The sequence below is a fragment of the Trachinotus anak genome, unplaced genomic scaffold (assembly GCF_046630095.1).
Source record: "Trachinotus anak isolate AG129_WGS33_773 ecotype Australia unplaced genomic scaffold, CSIRO_AGI_Tana_v1 ptg000034l, whole genome shotgun sequence".
In the NCBI taxonomy this organism is placed as follows: Eukaryota; Metazoa; Chordata; class Actinopteri; order Carangiformes; family Carangidae; genus Trachinotus; species Trachinotus anak.
This window is the reverse complement of record NW_027273885.1, coordinates 1,738,592-1,753,089: the sequence shown is the minus strand read 5'-3', so window position 1 is coordinate 1,753,089 and position 14,498 is coordinate 1,738,592. Positions and strand designations below refer to the sequence as shown.

General features: G+C 43.5%; 1 protein-coding gene across 4 annotated transcripts in view; it reads left to right on the top strand.

The window, feature by feature from the left end:
* The window catches only part of LOC139614596 (dehydrogenase/reductase SDR family member 13-like), a 138,835-nt gene that overhangs the window by 75,885 nt on the left and 48,452 nt on the right, over nucleotides 1–14,498 (top strand). For 3 of the 4 annotated variants that reach the window (XR_011687095.1, XR_011687094.1, XR_011687096.1), the window contains one exon: nucleotides 12,650–12,810. The gene's annotated coding sequence lies outside the window, so the exon portion shown is untranslated. Of the gene's footprint in view, nucleotides 1–12,649; nucleotides 14,485–14,498 lie in introns of those variants that run through there. The other variant, XR_011687097.1, reaches the window with a different exon arrangement.

Below are 14,498 nucleotides of genomic sequence, written 5' to 3'. Positions count from 1 at the left end.
TCTGCCGTGAAGTTGGACATTTGAACATGGGAGTCTGTGGGGACTGACTCACTGCTGGAGCCAGACTCTGGTGGTCATTAGAGGAACTGCAGTTTCTGGCACTTCAGTGTTGGAGGTTGAAGCTTGGTACAAACATAATCTAGCAGCCATTCAGATCTGTGTAAAAATAATCCACAATTATAACTAATGACCACCTGACTATTGTTATAATAAGAACAGAAATAACCCTTTCTATGAATGGTATGAGGCTTTTGTTTTCATAACATTTGAAAAAGGCTGAAAAAACATCACTCACTTCCTATATTCACAAATTAAGCTTTTTTCACAGTTGTCCTGCTGTAAAGATCACGAGGGCCCTGTTCTGTGTTTACTGTCAGATATTTGCTGCTACAGAACACATTAGTATTTTCTTTAATGCTGTTACATTACAAACTGTATAATCAATCAAGTTACGTCCGTTTGATTAATTCCTTTATGTCTGCTGCACGGTGAAAACTGCGCTGAAGTGGACCAAAAAAATGTCCTCACTTTGGAGGATAATCCTCACACTTGTTTTCCTGTGAGAACATTTGGTGCTCAGAGGTATAAAGACACACACACACACACACACACACACACACACAAACATTCACAAACACACACTGGTGTCCACAGGGCTCTGGCATGACAGAAGAGACAAGCACTTTGTCTCCTCTCCTTCATCTCTCTTTCTATCTCCTGTCTGCTGAGTCTCCTCCATCTATTCATTTCCTTCATCAGGCAGCCATCTCTCACTCTGTCCACCTCACCCTCGGCCCGCTCTGTCGTTCCCACCTCCCTCTTTCTTTGCCTCTCTCTTCTTTTTCTTTGTATCGAGTGGTGAGCGCTGACAGCTCTGGCAGAGACAAAGTGCTGATGCTGGGCTTAAAAGTGACCGCCCCTGTCCTGCAGCCACACAGCTGGGGAGCCAGAGATCCATCACCCCGTGGCATACATAGAGCAGTGTGGAGAGAGAGAGAGAGAGAGAGAGAGGAGGACGGATGGAAGGAGGCGGGGGGTGAGAGAGCAAAGGGGCAGGTGGGAGTAATTGGAAGACTGACAACAACACATTCTGCAAATCAAGGACTACCTCATCACTGCAGTGTGTCAACAGGGATTTTGTATATTACCTGTAAAAGAACTGAGAAGTCGCCGACATAGGGCCGGACCATTTATTAACATTGATCAGGTGTCGTTCAGATGCTTTTTATTTATGTGTACTTTAAGTACTTTGTGACAGTAAAAGCAATTTTTGAACAATTCAAAATGATCAAGTGCAATCAAACTCTTAAGATCCACAGATGGATGAATAATTGTGATAATTTATCATCATCTCAGTATTAAAGGTCCGATATTGTATAAAGATAGACGTCCACGTCTCTTTTCATTATAAAGCATTATAGAACATTCATTCATTCATTCATTCATTCATTCATTCTGCATTCAGAAATTTTCCATTGAAACGAGCCATAAAAAGCAGTCACTACTCTCAGCCATGAGCCAAGCCCCGCCCACCTGGACCAACCATCCAGTTTCTGAGTGTTTACCTGAAATCTGCTACATTTCTATTTGATCACTCAGAAAACAGTCAGCCAATCAGAAGAGAAGCTCAGATCCTCTAGACTAGTTAATTTAAAATGTGCTGAAAGGTGATTGTGGAATTTTCAACTCGGACCCGTGTCTGAATGAATGAGTGAAGCTGATTCACAAATTCATTCCACTGCAAAGAAAACTCGATCTAACGTGATGATGTGTGATGACTCAGGAGGTAGAGCAGGTCGTCCACTAATGAGACGGTCGGTGGTTCAAGTCCAGACTCCTCCAGTTGAAGTGTCCTTGGGCAAGATACTGAACCCCAAATAGCTCCAGAAGTATCATCAGTGTGTGTGTGGTAGAGGAAGCGCTCCCAGGTGTGCTTGTTTTCTTCTGGCCTTGTTTGTGCCCAGTTCCACGGCCCAAATCTGGCCCATAGACAGCATGAATATCAGATGCTACTCCTACATTTGGACCAGTTCCCGCACACACACAGAAAATCAGATAATACAGGAGGATAACAACCTGGAATCTGCCCAGATGTGGAAGCATATGGGCCAGACTCGGGCCGAGGACACAGGTATATGTTGGGCCAGAAGTTTCTGGGCTATGTGTGGGGAGAAGTGCTGCATTGATGTGTGTGTATGTGGCTTCCACAGTAAAGGGCTTAAAGGTCTGCATGTGTGGTGGAGGTCGGCACTGCAGACTGGAAAAGGAAGTAAAGATCCTGTATCAGAGGAAGAGGAGGAGGAAGAGGAGGAGGAAGAAGGGATGGTGGTGGTGGTGAAGGAGAGAGGCAGGGTGGGGTGGTGAGTGGGGGGGGTGAGCTGAAAGAGTGCTGGCTGGGTTGTCTCCAGGATGGAGAGGAGGGGGGGGCATTAATCATTATTGGCGCACACCTTCGTCCCAGACGCACCCTGACGGCCCTTCCACCCCCGACATAAATCATCATTCCCCCACAATAGATCCCCTCTCTTTGCCATGCCAGGGAAAAAAGTGTGCTAGTTGTATTGATTTTTCCTTTTTCTCCCTTTGCCTTCCCCCGTCTCCTCTCCCCCGCCACCCCACCCCACCCCTCACCCTACACCTTCTCCCTCCACCAGCCGTCCGCGTTGCTGTGTCATTATGAAACATAACTGATCTGAAATTCATAGAATACTAAATAAAGTTTACGAGGGCACTCAACTGTATGCCCCCCCCCACCCCCCCCCCACCCCTCTCACCCCCCCAGGCCTCCCTTCCTCTTGATGCATGAGGAGTAAGCATGGTGAGGGGGGAAAAACCAAAAAAAAAACTAATGATATAAAAATTACAAAGCATGCACAGTGCTATTATACTTCTATTGATTTGTTTTTGAAGCACACCTTGGCTTTGAAGAGTCGCTTGAAGAGATTAGAAATGGCCCAGGAAGGGAGGAGGAAAGAGAGACGGGGGAGGGGGGAGGGGGGTTTCAAGAGAGAAAAATAATATGAGAATTTTGGGGATTAGAGGGAGGGGAGGAAGGAGATGATGCCATTCACAAGGTTCGAGGTTAAAGGCAGTAAGTATAGAATGAAAAAGACATAATGCCCCCTTTATACCCTGGATAACTGAAGTCATGTGATCAGTCATGTAAGTCAGTGACCCCCCCCCCCCCCCACCCCCCCCCCACCCCCCCCACCCCCCACCCCCAGAGAGAAGAGAAAAACAATTCCCATCGTAATTCATATTCTTTTCTTTGCTTTTCTGTAATCGTTGCTTTTTTTTGTGACACCCTGGAGGGTCGGGGGCACGGTTACGATCCTGGCGTCAGAAACATGGAGCTGGTATCCAGATGTGTTTGTATATGTTGTCAACAGAAGCCTGCATACTGTGGTCTGTGAACTGTGAACAGTGGCGCGACTAGACTGTCCCATTTCAAAGGCTCCTGTCCTTCTTTTCCTGGGCTCCAACAGGTGGATCCTTCATGGACCAACCTATCCCAAGATCCATTGAGGACTGGTGATGAAAATAATATGGCAGCCAACAGCACCGACAGAGAGCCAGAGGATCACACTTTTCAACAGCTAATGGTACAACAGTAAAAACCAAGGGCCTTAAAACAAAAGCAAAAGTTTTTGTGAAAGAAAAATTACCTGTTGTCAAGGTTGCTAGGTGACAGGGACAATATTTTGTGACACAATGGTAAGGTCGGGCACAGCTGGTGACGCCAAGCAAAAATCCTTCGTAGACCAGACCATCTCATTTTGGTTCGGCCTTCTTGGTCTACGATGGATACGAAGGGCCACACCTTCATAGACCACATCCTCCAGAGGATGCGGCCCCTGAATTCTGACACAGCTTCAGTGTAAAATAATGGCCAGAAGTGTTTTTGCATCACAATTGCACGGTTTCCTGAGAGCGTTTCCACCTGCACTGACGTGTTTTTCCAGATCCAGATGACAAATTCAGAGAAATGTTAAAACCAGGAGGGAAGAAGGACTTTGTGTAGCTTTTAGTCCCTTCATTTCACTGCCCCCATCACTCAGGCACAGAAGGAGTCTGGTACTGAAATGTGTTCAGGCTGCAGGTTCTGCAGAAGAAGACTGCAGAGAAGGTGGAAGAGAAAATGTCAGCTCAAAATCAGAATTTCAGTTTCATGTCAGTCCAAGGCCCCCCCCACCCCACACACACACACACACACACACACACACACACATCTCCTGGTCTGGGCCGTAGATTAGCTCAGCACGGCGATGGAGGACAGTTGACAGGTGGGAGTGGGAGAGCAGGAAAGAGGGACTGAGTGGATATTGGTGGCAGAAGTGGGATTCTCAACCTGGCCGATGTTGGAGTCTGGAGTTGAAGGGATATTAATGTAAAATGGAGGGGACAAGTGTGCTTCTGTCCAATTACGCTGCACCCTGTCACTGCCAACCAGGGTGCAAACAACAGGAGGAAAGGATTAATTGCCTTGGACTCTGCCCCCACTACAGGCCCAATTATGGCAACATATTGGCTCCCAGTGCTGGTTGCAACCACTGCTGTGCAGGGAGATTGTGTGAAATTTTCAGCATGGTCTTCGAAGGTCAGAATGAGGGGAGACGGTCGGGATAAAGAGCTGGATCATGGGTAGAGAGGGTTGGGGCAGAGGTAGCAGCTCCTGACTGGGTTTCAAAATCAGATGACAGTGAAACGACCCTGGATATTTCTGCTTCTGCTTTGTTTGTTTTGATCGACAGTTTTAAGACTTCTTGACAAAAAGTTCCTTTATGGACCAAGATGATCACTGGGGAAAATGGTGTTGGGCAATAAATGAAAAAAAAGGCTGCAGTAAGTGTGAAATGGGTGGTCCAACTATTTAGTATTACACTTCCACTGCAACTAAAGAGGTACTTTCCTCATCTTCATCTTTTGTCCTAAAGCACAACTTTATTTATCTGTTGTTTTTATCTGTTGTTGGCTTCCTAAATGCTGCTGGTGCCATTTGCACTGTTACTTATCATTTTACTCAAGCACAGCTCTGTGTGTAACACAACCACCAGATCTGGATTATTACCTGTCGGTGGATATTTTATATGATGGTTATTTAACAGTATCATGGTTATTCATTATATGATCATTTGTTTCATGATATCTATTTATTTGATATTGAACATAGGGACCACAAAAGTCCAGTCACCTTATACACCCCTGTCTCCTAGAAATTACAATCATATACTGCTGAACTGTTTTCCTCATCACGTTGTTGTGGCAGTTGCTGGCTGGATCATGTATAAAGTGCACAACTGTCACACCATCGCACTCTCCTGTCAGCCTCAGCAGTACACCCGCAAAATTTAAAATGTGTTGGATGAGCTGTTGTTGAGAAAATCAAAATACAGTCAGAGATTCTTCCATTTTTAGTCAGATCATCTTAGTTCATTTTTGAATCTTTTAAAATAAAACACTTAGATATTGTCCCTCACTTACAGTGTATAGACCGTTTAAATTGCACTTTTGCAAGTTAATGTTTACAGTAAAAGATTAACGATTAAGATTCTGCACATTTTTGATGCAAAGCTTTGCTGCCTTCACCAAATCTCCCTGATGTGTGTCTTACTATAGGGGCTTTTTAATCTGAGCTGGAACTTGATCCCTGAAACAGAACCAGCCAGCCTCCAGGAACTCTTAATGCATATTAAAGGTCCAAATATTCGCTTGCTAAAACTGCACAAGGAAGCCAGCAGGTGCCCATAAATTGGCCAAGTGAGTGGTCTCATGCTGCCAAGCAGGCAGTTTCTGATGGTGGTGTGGAGACACAGACACACACACACAAAAAACTCCAACAGGGGAGGAAAGAACTGCACCTCAAATCCTTTTGCATGTCATTAACACAATAATGGATCATTGTGAGTGTGTGTGGAATTGGTTAAAACCATAGTTACATATTTACATGCATTAAAAAAAACTGCACTTAGTAGAATAAGTAGACATGGTTACAGCGTTACTGATGTCATGATGAGACAGAATAAGAAATCTTCATGTCAATTTACAGTTCCACCTCTTGACTGGCGACTGACTGCCTTAGATAAGACTTAGGCCTAGTGAGATACTGGTCTGTCAGGCGTGTGGGATGATGTTCCTGAACCGACGGAAAGAAGCGATGAGGTCTTTTTTTTCTGTTGAAATACAGTGTTGAGCCAAAGGAAACCACCCAGTAGCTTCTAATCAGAGACAGAAATGGAACTGGAGTTACTGATGGTCTCCTGTGCATACGGGAGGCACAGTGAGACCACAGAAAGCGCATTGGAGCCGGCACCTTGACGGATGCCCACTTCATGAATTTTGAATTAAATTGGCCCTTGATGAATTTGGAATGTGGTACCTCTGTTCCAAAGCAATAGGAATCCAATAAAACGCCGGTGCCATACAAATAAAGCCATACATTCCCCTAGACCTGGGAATGAGCCTCAGGTGGGGGAAAAATGACTGCAGCACCAGGAAGCAGCAGCAGAGAGGGATGAGAGAGAGGCGAAGGCGAGAAGAGGAGAAGATGGGAAAAGAGGTCCTGATATGAGCGCGGCTGAGAGAGGTGGCGACAGATAGAGAGGCTGTGAGATGAAGAAGAAGAAGCAATGGGGGTGCAGGAGAGTCAAGCGAGATAGAGAGAGTCTTAAATGAAGGTGGAAGGGGATTTTGCTGAGGGGTGTCAAGGGGGCGTCAGGCCTGGGTTCTAGCACATTAGCCCTGTCCTTTTGAGTGGAAGGGAACATATTGGTCGGAGCCAATCCCCACATGGGGCTCGGACTGCCTGGAGCTCATCAGCGAGACATGCCAGGGCCTGGAGTAAATCAGAAGCCCCACTCCTAAGGCCCGATTTCCCCAGAGGAGGCCAGCCACAGCCACTCAAATCAGCCTGTGTGCCAGAGAGCTGTCTGTAATCTCTCGCTCCGACCTCTACATCTGCCTCAACACTCCAAAAAGAGCAGCACTGCTCCAGATATCCTAAATGTGGTGGTGAAGACGTATGGGACGAGTGTGGGGGCCTGATGGTAGATGCTGATTACAGATGACATTTGCAAACACTTGTATAGAGTTTTGTTTGTTGTTCAGTGCCAAGCTTTGCAACGCTTTACATTGACACTACAGTATGTTGTATCGAGTGGTTCCCAACCTGTGGGCCGAGGCGACAAATCATTTGCAAAACAGTACAATTTTAAAGATTAAAAATTAAAATTATAATAAATGTTTTTAATGTTTTCAATGAAATGTTTTAAAAACATTAAAAAGGTTGAAAACTCTTCTATTTTTTCTTGTACTGAGACTAAGCCAATCATAGGAGGTTTCATGTTGTTGCTGCTGGACCACTTTGCCGCTGGACCACATCTTGAACTTGTTTTCTGTCTCAGTCTAACTGCATGCTACCAGATCACATCCACAGCAAAGACTGGAGCATCAATCTGGATAATTGGTTGGCAACAGGAAGAAATAAAAGTAAAGAGAGTCAAGAGACAGATGGAGAATCGACAGGTGATCTCTCCCCGACAAACAGAAAACTAAAACTGAGCTTCCACTGATTTCAGTTCAATAGTGAATGTTCCTTCATTATCATTAAAATGTAGCCTCTGTATTGTTATGGAGTCAGATGTGGGTCGCAAACGTTCTTGAGATTTGAGAAGGTTGAGATGGAGATGGAGAAGGTTGGGAACCACTGTTAGTGTTTCTTTTTCTGTTGTATGTATTTTGTTGGAGTTGACATGAAAAGACACCAACGTGACAAATTAAAAACTACAGACCTCATAACTGTGAAACCCTTTCCTGCGAGGTTGGACAGTGGGTCCAGATAGGCAGTGTTGGTGCCAGAGCTGAGGGCGTCGACCCTTTTGTTGTGACATCACAAAGTTCCAGAAGTCCTGACGGCTGGTTTTAAGGCTCAGTTTCTGAATACAGGCTGTGTGCATTTCTCTGTGGACTGAGGCTTTGATACTTTCACAGTATTAATATAGAACCTAGACCTGCTTTATAATCACAAACACATGGACATCTACCTTTAGACTGGATGGGACCTTTAAATAAATTTAATGTCCCCTCGCACCTTAATGCTTCACTTTACTTGTTTAGAGAGAGGCTGATATGAAGCAGCTCGCACCGACTTGCTGTGTGGACAATTAATTGTCAGTTGTGTTTTAAACTAAATGAGGTTGAGTAAATGGTGAATAATCTCATTTTGGGGTCAAGTCCTGTTTTTAATGGGCGCCTTTGCACCAGCAGTGCAATGACTAAGCAGCTCCCTCCTCCAACACTCCCTCCAGCTCTCTCCCACCAGCATGTGCATACTCTAATATGAATAATGTTTCTCCTCCAAGTCCCCCCTGTAATAAATGGAGTGCCATTTCGCACAATGGCAAAGTCAGGCCTGTATTGATTAACTCTCATCATCGACTCACGACGCCTGCTTCCTTGATTTATGATTGTCTGTTATTTTTACATTAGCTGTCAAATTCATCTTGTCTCTCCACAGCCGGGGTCAGCATCTGCAAACAGTAAACACCCAGCACCCTTCCTACCACCTCCTCCCAACACCCCCCACAACCCCCAACCCCCAATCCCTCGCCCAAGGGAATGGGCTGCGTTTTCTGTTGAGTACAGCTCCATGCAGCAGACAGAAACGTGTTCAGGCTGGTTTCACAGCAGGTTCAGGAAGGAGAGGCTCAGTGTGGAGCTGTCAGTGGACGCTGGCAACACACAGGACAGGAACAGGACAGAATTAATATAGGTCTCATTATTAAAGCAGGTGTTATATTCACTGTAGTGCTTGTGGAATAGAAGTAAGTCACTGTGAGAGTTTATGAATGTTTTTATGAATGAAAGATGATGCACAGTCAGGGATCGCTGGAAAACACAATAGTGTTATAATGGTGGTTGAACTCAGTTGATCATGGACATTTGGTTTGAGAGTCAGTGTCCGGGGGGGGGGGAGGGGGTAAACCACTAATCAGTCAGGCTGACACATGTTAACAAGAGGGATTATTGCTTCCTGTGAAAATGTGGCCCCCTAGTGGCCACTTGTGTCAAACTCTGCACAGGGCCTCAGTTGAAGCCAACATAGACAACACTTCCTGTTCTGACTGCAGCTCAGAGGAAGCTGTTCCTTTATAACTTGTGCATTTTTTGATGATCAAAAGTCTTTATTACTTTTAATAATAAGAGCCCATAGATTCTATATGCAAAGTTTTGTGCAGATCGTAACTTAAAAGGGGCGTGGCCTAAATTACAAATTTGATCTAAAGTCAGGGAACACATGCATATAATGTTTGTGCATGTGTGACGTACAATGTGGGAGTTTCTGGCCAAAAAGCCCCCACCTTGATCATAGCACCACCTGCTGGTGAACTTGTACCATGCGTTTCGGTGTCTTGACGTGTGCATCATTTTATACCTGGGTTACAACTAACCCAGACTCCCGTAGCTTACCTTACAGCTAACTGCTAAAACATTAGCACTGGCCAAACTACTAACTAAACTAGCATGAAAAATATCTGCACAGACACACAAAAAACATGATTTAAGTTTGAGTGTTACTACAAAGCAGACATCACAAAAAGAAATGAAATAATAATAATAATAATAATAATAATAATAATAAATACTTTTTCTTTAAAACTCGTCTTTGCTACTTCCCCACATGTGGAATAACTACATTGAGCGTGTATAGAGTGAATCAGGTGACTTGTTACTTGATCCTGATCTGGAGACATTTTTTTGTGTTGCATTGGAAAGTGTTACCACTGACCCTTGTTACAACCATCGCTGGTCTCCCCTGTTTGTAAACCGTGACTCTACATGAAGGAGACTGAAGGTGAAAGGAACTGATTATTGTCATCAAAGGAATTTATAGATATTAATTCTCAGTTTGACAAATGTCTGTTTGGAGGCATCATAAAGTAAAAGTTAAAGTCTGCTCAGTGTGAATGTTAAGTGTTTGTTTAAACTGCGCTGAATTAACATATGTATTGCTGCTGTTCTGACGACAGCCTTAAATTTGCATATTCCAGGATTGAATTTGGTTTAGGGCGGACTCACATAAGACAATATGTTTATGACTTTGAGAAAAGAGCACAAACCTTCAATCACAGCTCTGCTATTTGACCTGAAATTTCCCCAAGATGCACAACCTTAAAATGATTTGAATAATGTTTCTCAGATGGATTTTTCTTCTTTTATTTTTATTTTTTTACCTTGTTTCGAAATGACAGCCAGATAGACACTTGCCATGTGCAATGTCCATGCTCTGCTCGTCTATTTAGAATCAAGATTGGACATCAGAGCCAGCCTGGTGATCAGCCATCAGTTTAAACACAGTGTCCAGCTCTGTCAATTTAGAGAGCTGCTATTTTGCCCCCCCCCCCCCCCAACTGAACTCGATCTAGCAAATGTCAAGGTACATAGGTCTAAGTTGGAGATGCCTTCCCTTTTTGCTTTGCCCCCCCCCCCTTTCAGCTTGGCAGCATTTCACCCTGGGAGAATGAAGCGATAATAACAGACGGGCCGAGGCGAGAGGTGTTCGGGTAAAGCGGGTCCTCGGCTCTAATGGCGGGGGCTGTCTGCTCTCCTGGACCCGCTGGCTTGGGGGTTCATTGAGATTCCATTAGAGGCCGCAGGGAGGGATTTCATTGCAGCCTTCCTTTCGTTTGCCTGACACTCACACGGGGATCATTGTAAATTGGCTCTGTCATAGCAGGCAATTTTTGAGATGTGAAGTAAATTAAACATGTAATCACACAGGAAGTGCTGCCGTGGGTTCCCAACACTTGACTCCCGTCGCGAGCGGCCAGAGGCGTCTCACTAGCTCGTTTTCATTCCTCGTTACCCTCCTATCTTTTACCTCCATCTCCTCATTGTTAAATTACACTGTACCATTTGGTTTCCTGGCACCTGGAGGAGATGATGTGCTGACCTTTAATGATGTCAGGCCTCGGCTGCAGATACAATCTCGTGCGATGTCGAACACTGTGCAACCTCTGACTTACCTCTCTGCCGCTCAATAAGAGTATTTACATCACTGTCACTCGTTTAATAGAACTGGTGAGGAAACTTTACTGTTTAGTTTTCTGTAACAAAGCTTTGATCAGCTCACACCTGTCCTGAAACTGGACTTTTATTTTGCTTGCCCACAACACTAACCAGTGAGGGAACCTGGGCCAATTTTAATGAGACACTTTGACCAGATCACAGAGCAAAAATCAGCTGTCCCCCCCCCCCCGCCTCTCTTTAGCAGACAGAACTGGTATAATTGACATAGTTCATTTCCTTCATGGAGCCTTCGCTGCTCCAACCATCATGGTTTTAGGTCCCAAAGGTCTTATGACCTATAAACAAACTAGTAACTGTCAGATCTTCTTCTCATGCTGTTTCCGACCTTAATGGCAGCTCCAAACTGATTTGAAATTACCATGTGTAAACCTACTGTTTATTTTTTTCTATATGTGGATTAAAACAGGTTTAAAAAAAATCTTTTTCATGAAATAACAAACATGTCTTTATATTACAAGACTCCACTGATGATCCCAAGGTAACAGAAACTCTCTGGAAAACAATACAAATGATCCATCTAAACATGTGGATTTCAGTTAATATCTCAGCAGCTGATATGTAAAATCACCTGTGGTCATAAATGAGAATATATGTGCACCTCTGTGTGTTTTAGTCCGTTTTGTTTTTGTGTGTCAGTTATGTAGTTGCTTTATTTTATTTAGATTTATTTTAGGTTGCTGTATTGTGCCGTATACTCAACACAGACACGTAAACATTTGTAAAACTGGCACATTGTGTTATAAGCAGATTAAATGAGTCTGACAGAAATCAGAGATCAGAGATAAAAGTTACCTTCACACTCATTTGGTGTCTTGTTTTTACTTTTTCTTCTATTTTATTTATTTATTTTTTCATCAAATCATCTTCCAAAAGATCCCACTGTGTCAGTCTTCAGTCAGATATGGGATCCAGACTCATGGAACTTTTATTATTTGGTTAACATAAATTTTTCTTTAAAGCCCTGCAGACACTGGATAATTCTGTGTTGACACTTTTTATGTCTTAATCTACATCTATGAAATTATGACCACTGTTTCATATCTTTGTGATTTTCCTTCTCTCTGTACAATACCTTCTATTGTCATTTTTATGTCACTTCTTAATTATTTATTCTTTTATTGGTGCCATAATGTAACAAAAACAGGTGAGCCATCAAGGTAACATAGGACATGATGGACAGACATGTAGATGATGACAGAAACAAGAACAGTTATACGGATAAATTACATGAACTGTGCAACACAAAAAACTTCAAGGTCAGATGTTATAAAATTATGTGAAAATCAGCTGACATACATAGTAAAGTAAATAAATAATAATAAGCCCCCCCCCTCCCCCTCCCTCCACACTGATACTGTGCTGTGTGGTTTCAGTGTCAAACCTCACCTGTTATTTGCGTAGTGTGAATAACATGAACGTCACACCACAAACTTTTGACGAGACCAGGTTATAATCACATTAATTCCTCTTTCACACCCTCCTCTCTCTGCTCCAGCATCTCTTGTTCCTGCTTTGTGATTAAGCTGTTCGTTGTATGTTGTCTCTTCCCATTCCCATGTTGCAGCTGAAGGCCCAGCGAAGTGCTGCTGGCAGTGCACCGGCCGGGTAGCACTTGAGTGGAGGAAACAGCGAGGATGGAGCAGCATAGGCTGAAAAATTAGGTCCCTGCCTTGTAATTCAGCGGTGGAAGCTGATATCATCAGGCTGCAGTCGGATATCAGGCAGGTAATACCACCCACTGACTGTAATCGCTAATGAAGCTACTATTGAGTTTATAATGCGCTAAATGATGCAGACTCCCACTCCAGATAAACATGTCCCAAATAAACGATTTGGGTGGTAATTGCACTCTGCCAGTGGCTTGTTAATAGACTCAGGCTCTGATGAAAGGGTTAACTCTTTTTCTGAAGCATCCTCTCACTGGCTCATTGCACTTTCATTTCTACGGAGATCTCAGCATTCCCTTGGTTATCAGTGTACTTAGAAAGAAAACCTAATTAGACAAAAAGGCCTTTTTTCTCATTCCCTAATTAGGTCCTTAACATAATTAGCAGGTGATGTTAATAACCCTCTTTTAAAACCTATTAAAAGGCTGTTTGGGAGCAAGTGGTGGAGAGGAGTTGGCCTGTGGGCAGTCAAGCGGCCCCTCTGAGGGCCCTGGCGAGGACAGCCAAGCATGTTGGGAGTACAGTTCATCAGGACTTGAGTGCCACTGCACCAGGACGTTGGCCTCATTGGAGACCCTGTTAATACAGAGCAGTGTATCTCTTCAGCCCTTAGGAAACGCAAACCTGTACAAGAGCCAGCGAGGACTGGACCTGGTCTGGGGAACAGGTTTTTATCTGTTTGAATACAAATCAGCTTCAACACTCTTAAATCTAAAAACACTTGAAAGAAAAGACTTGAATTTGTTCTTGTTTTAACAAGAGCAATAACAAAAGAGATTTATCTACAGTGCATTTTAGCATCTTTCAGCTCGTTAATGTGATTTTACGACCAGCAACCTCAGCTAATCCGCCTGGTTTCCAGCTGCTTCCAGCTGTTTTCACCGCCTGCTCTGCATTGAACAGCAGACAGACACATCTGGAGACTAGCTAGGAGGATTAAGCAACTAAAGACCCAGATTTCTTTGTCTCTCAGGAGTTGGTGGAGACCAAAGCAGAGCTAAAAGTGAGAGTGAGCATTAGATTCATGAGATGCACTACAAGTGAATGCTAACTTTTCTGTTTCTGTTGCAGGTGTAATAGCCAGTTTGCCAACAAGTTCACCTTTACAACTTCGTAGGGTAAAAGTATGTCAGTGTGTTGTGTTCACAGATTGTTGCGCTGCCCCCATGTGGTCAAAAAAGATGAATGCAGATTTAAAGGACCATAGCATCACTTCACATCACATCTGACTGCAAACTTTATTACTGTGCTTTCAGATGTTTTGTCTGCTGTTCTGGGCATTTATTGGTTTCCATTCATTCCAATGTGAAAATCAATTAACAGACGCTTTAAACATGCTCGAGTTGTGTAATCCTTCATGGTCGAGATTAAGTCTGCATTCTTTTTTTTTTGTCAGTGTTGTTATTATTATTTTGAAGAAATGCAGTGCAGACTTTTCAAATCAATCTGCACCGAAACTGCATGATGAAGCATAAAATAATGTGACACTTCTGAATATAAATACAGACGTGAAACAAGAAGAGAAAGCATTGAGTGTTGAGAGCATTGATAGAAAAAAATACATCAGGAAACCTATAGGAGCTAAAGAGGCTGAAGGCAACATACCGTACTGTACCTGCAGCAGCTGAAACCTGCAAACTTGATGGTGACACTTATGTTGCTTATGTTTGTTTTTGTTTGTATAAATTATGGAGCTTTTTTCACTCTGATAAAAAGAGGATCCTTGGGGAAACGCTGTAGTTTATT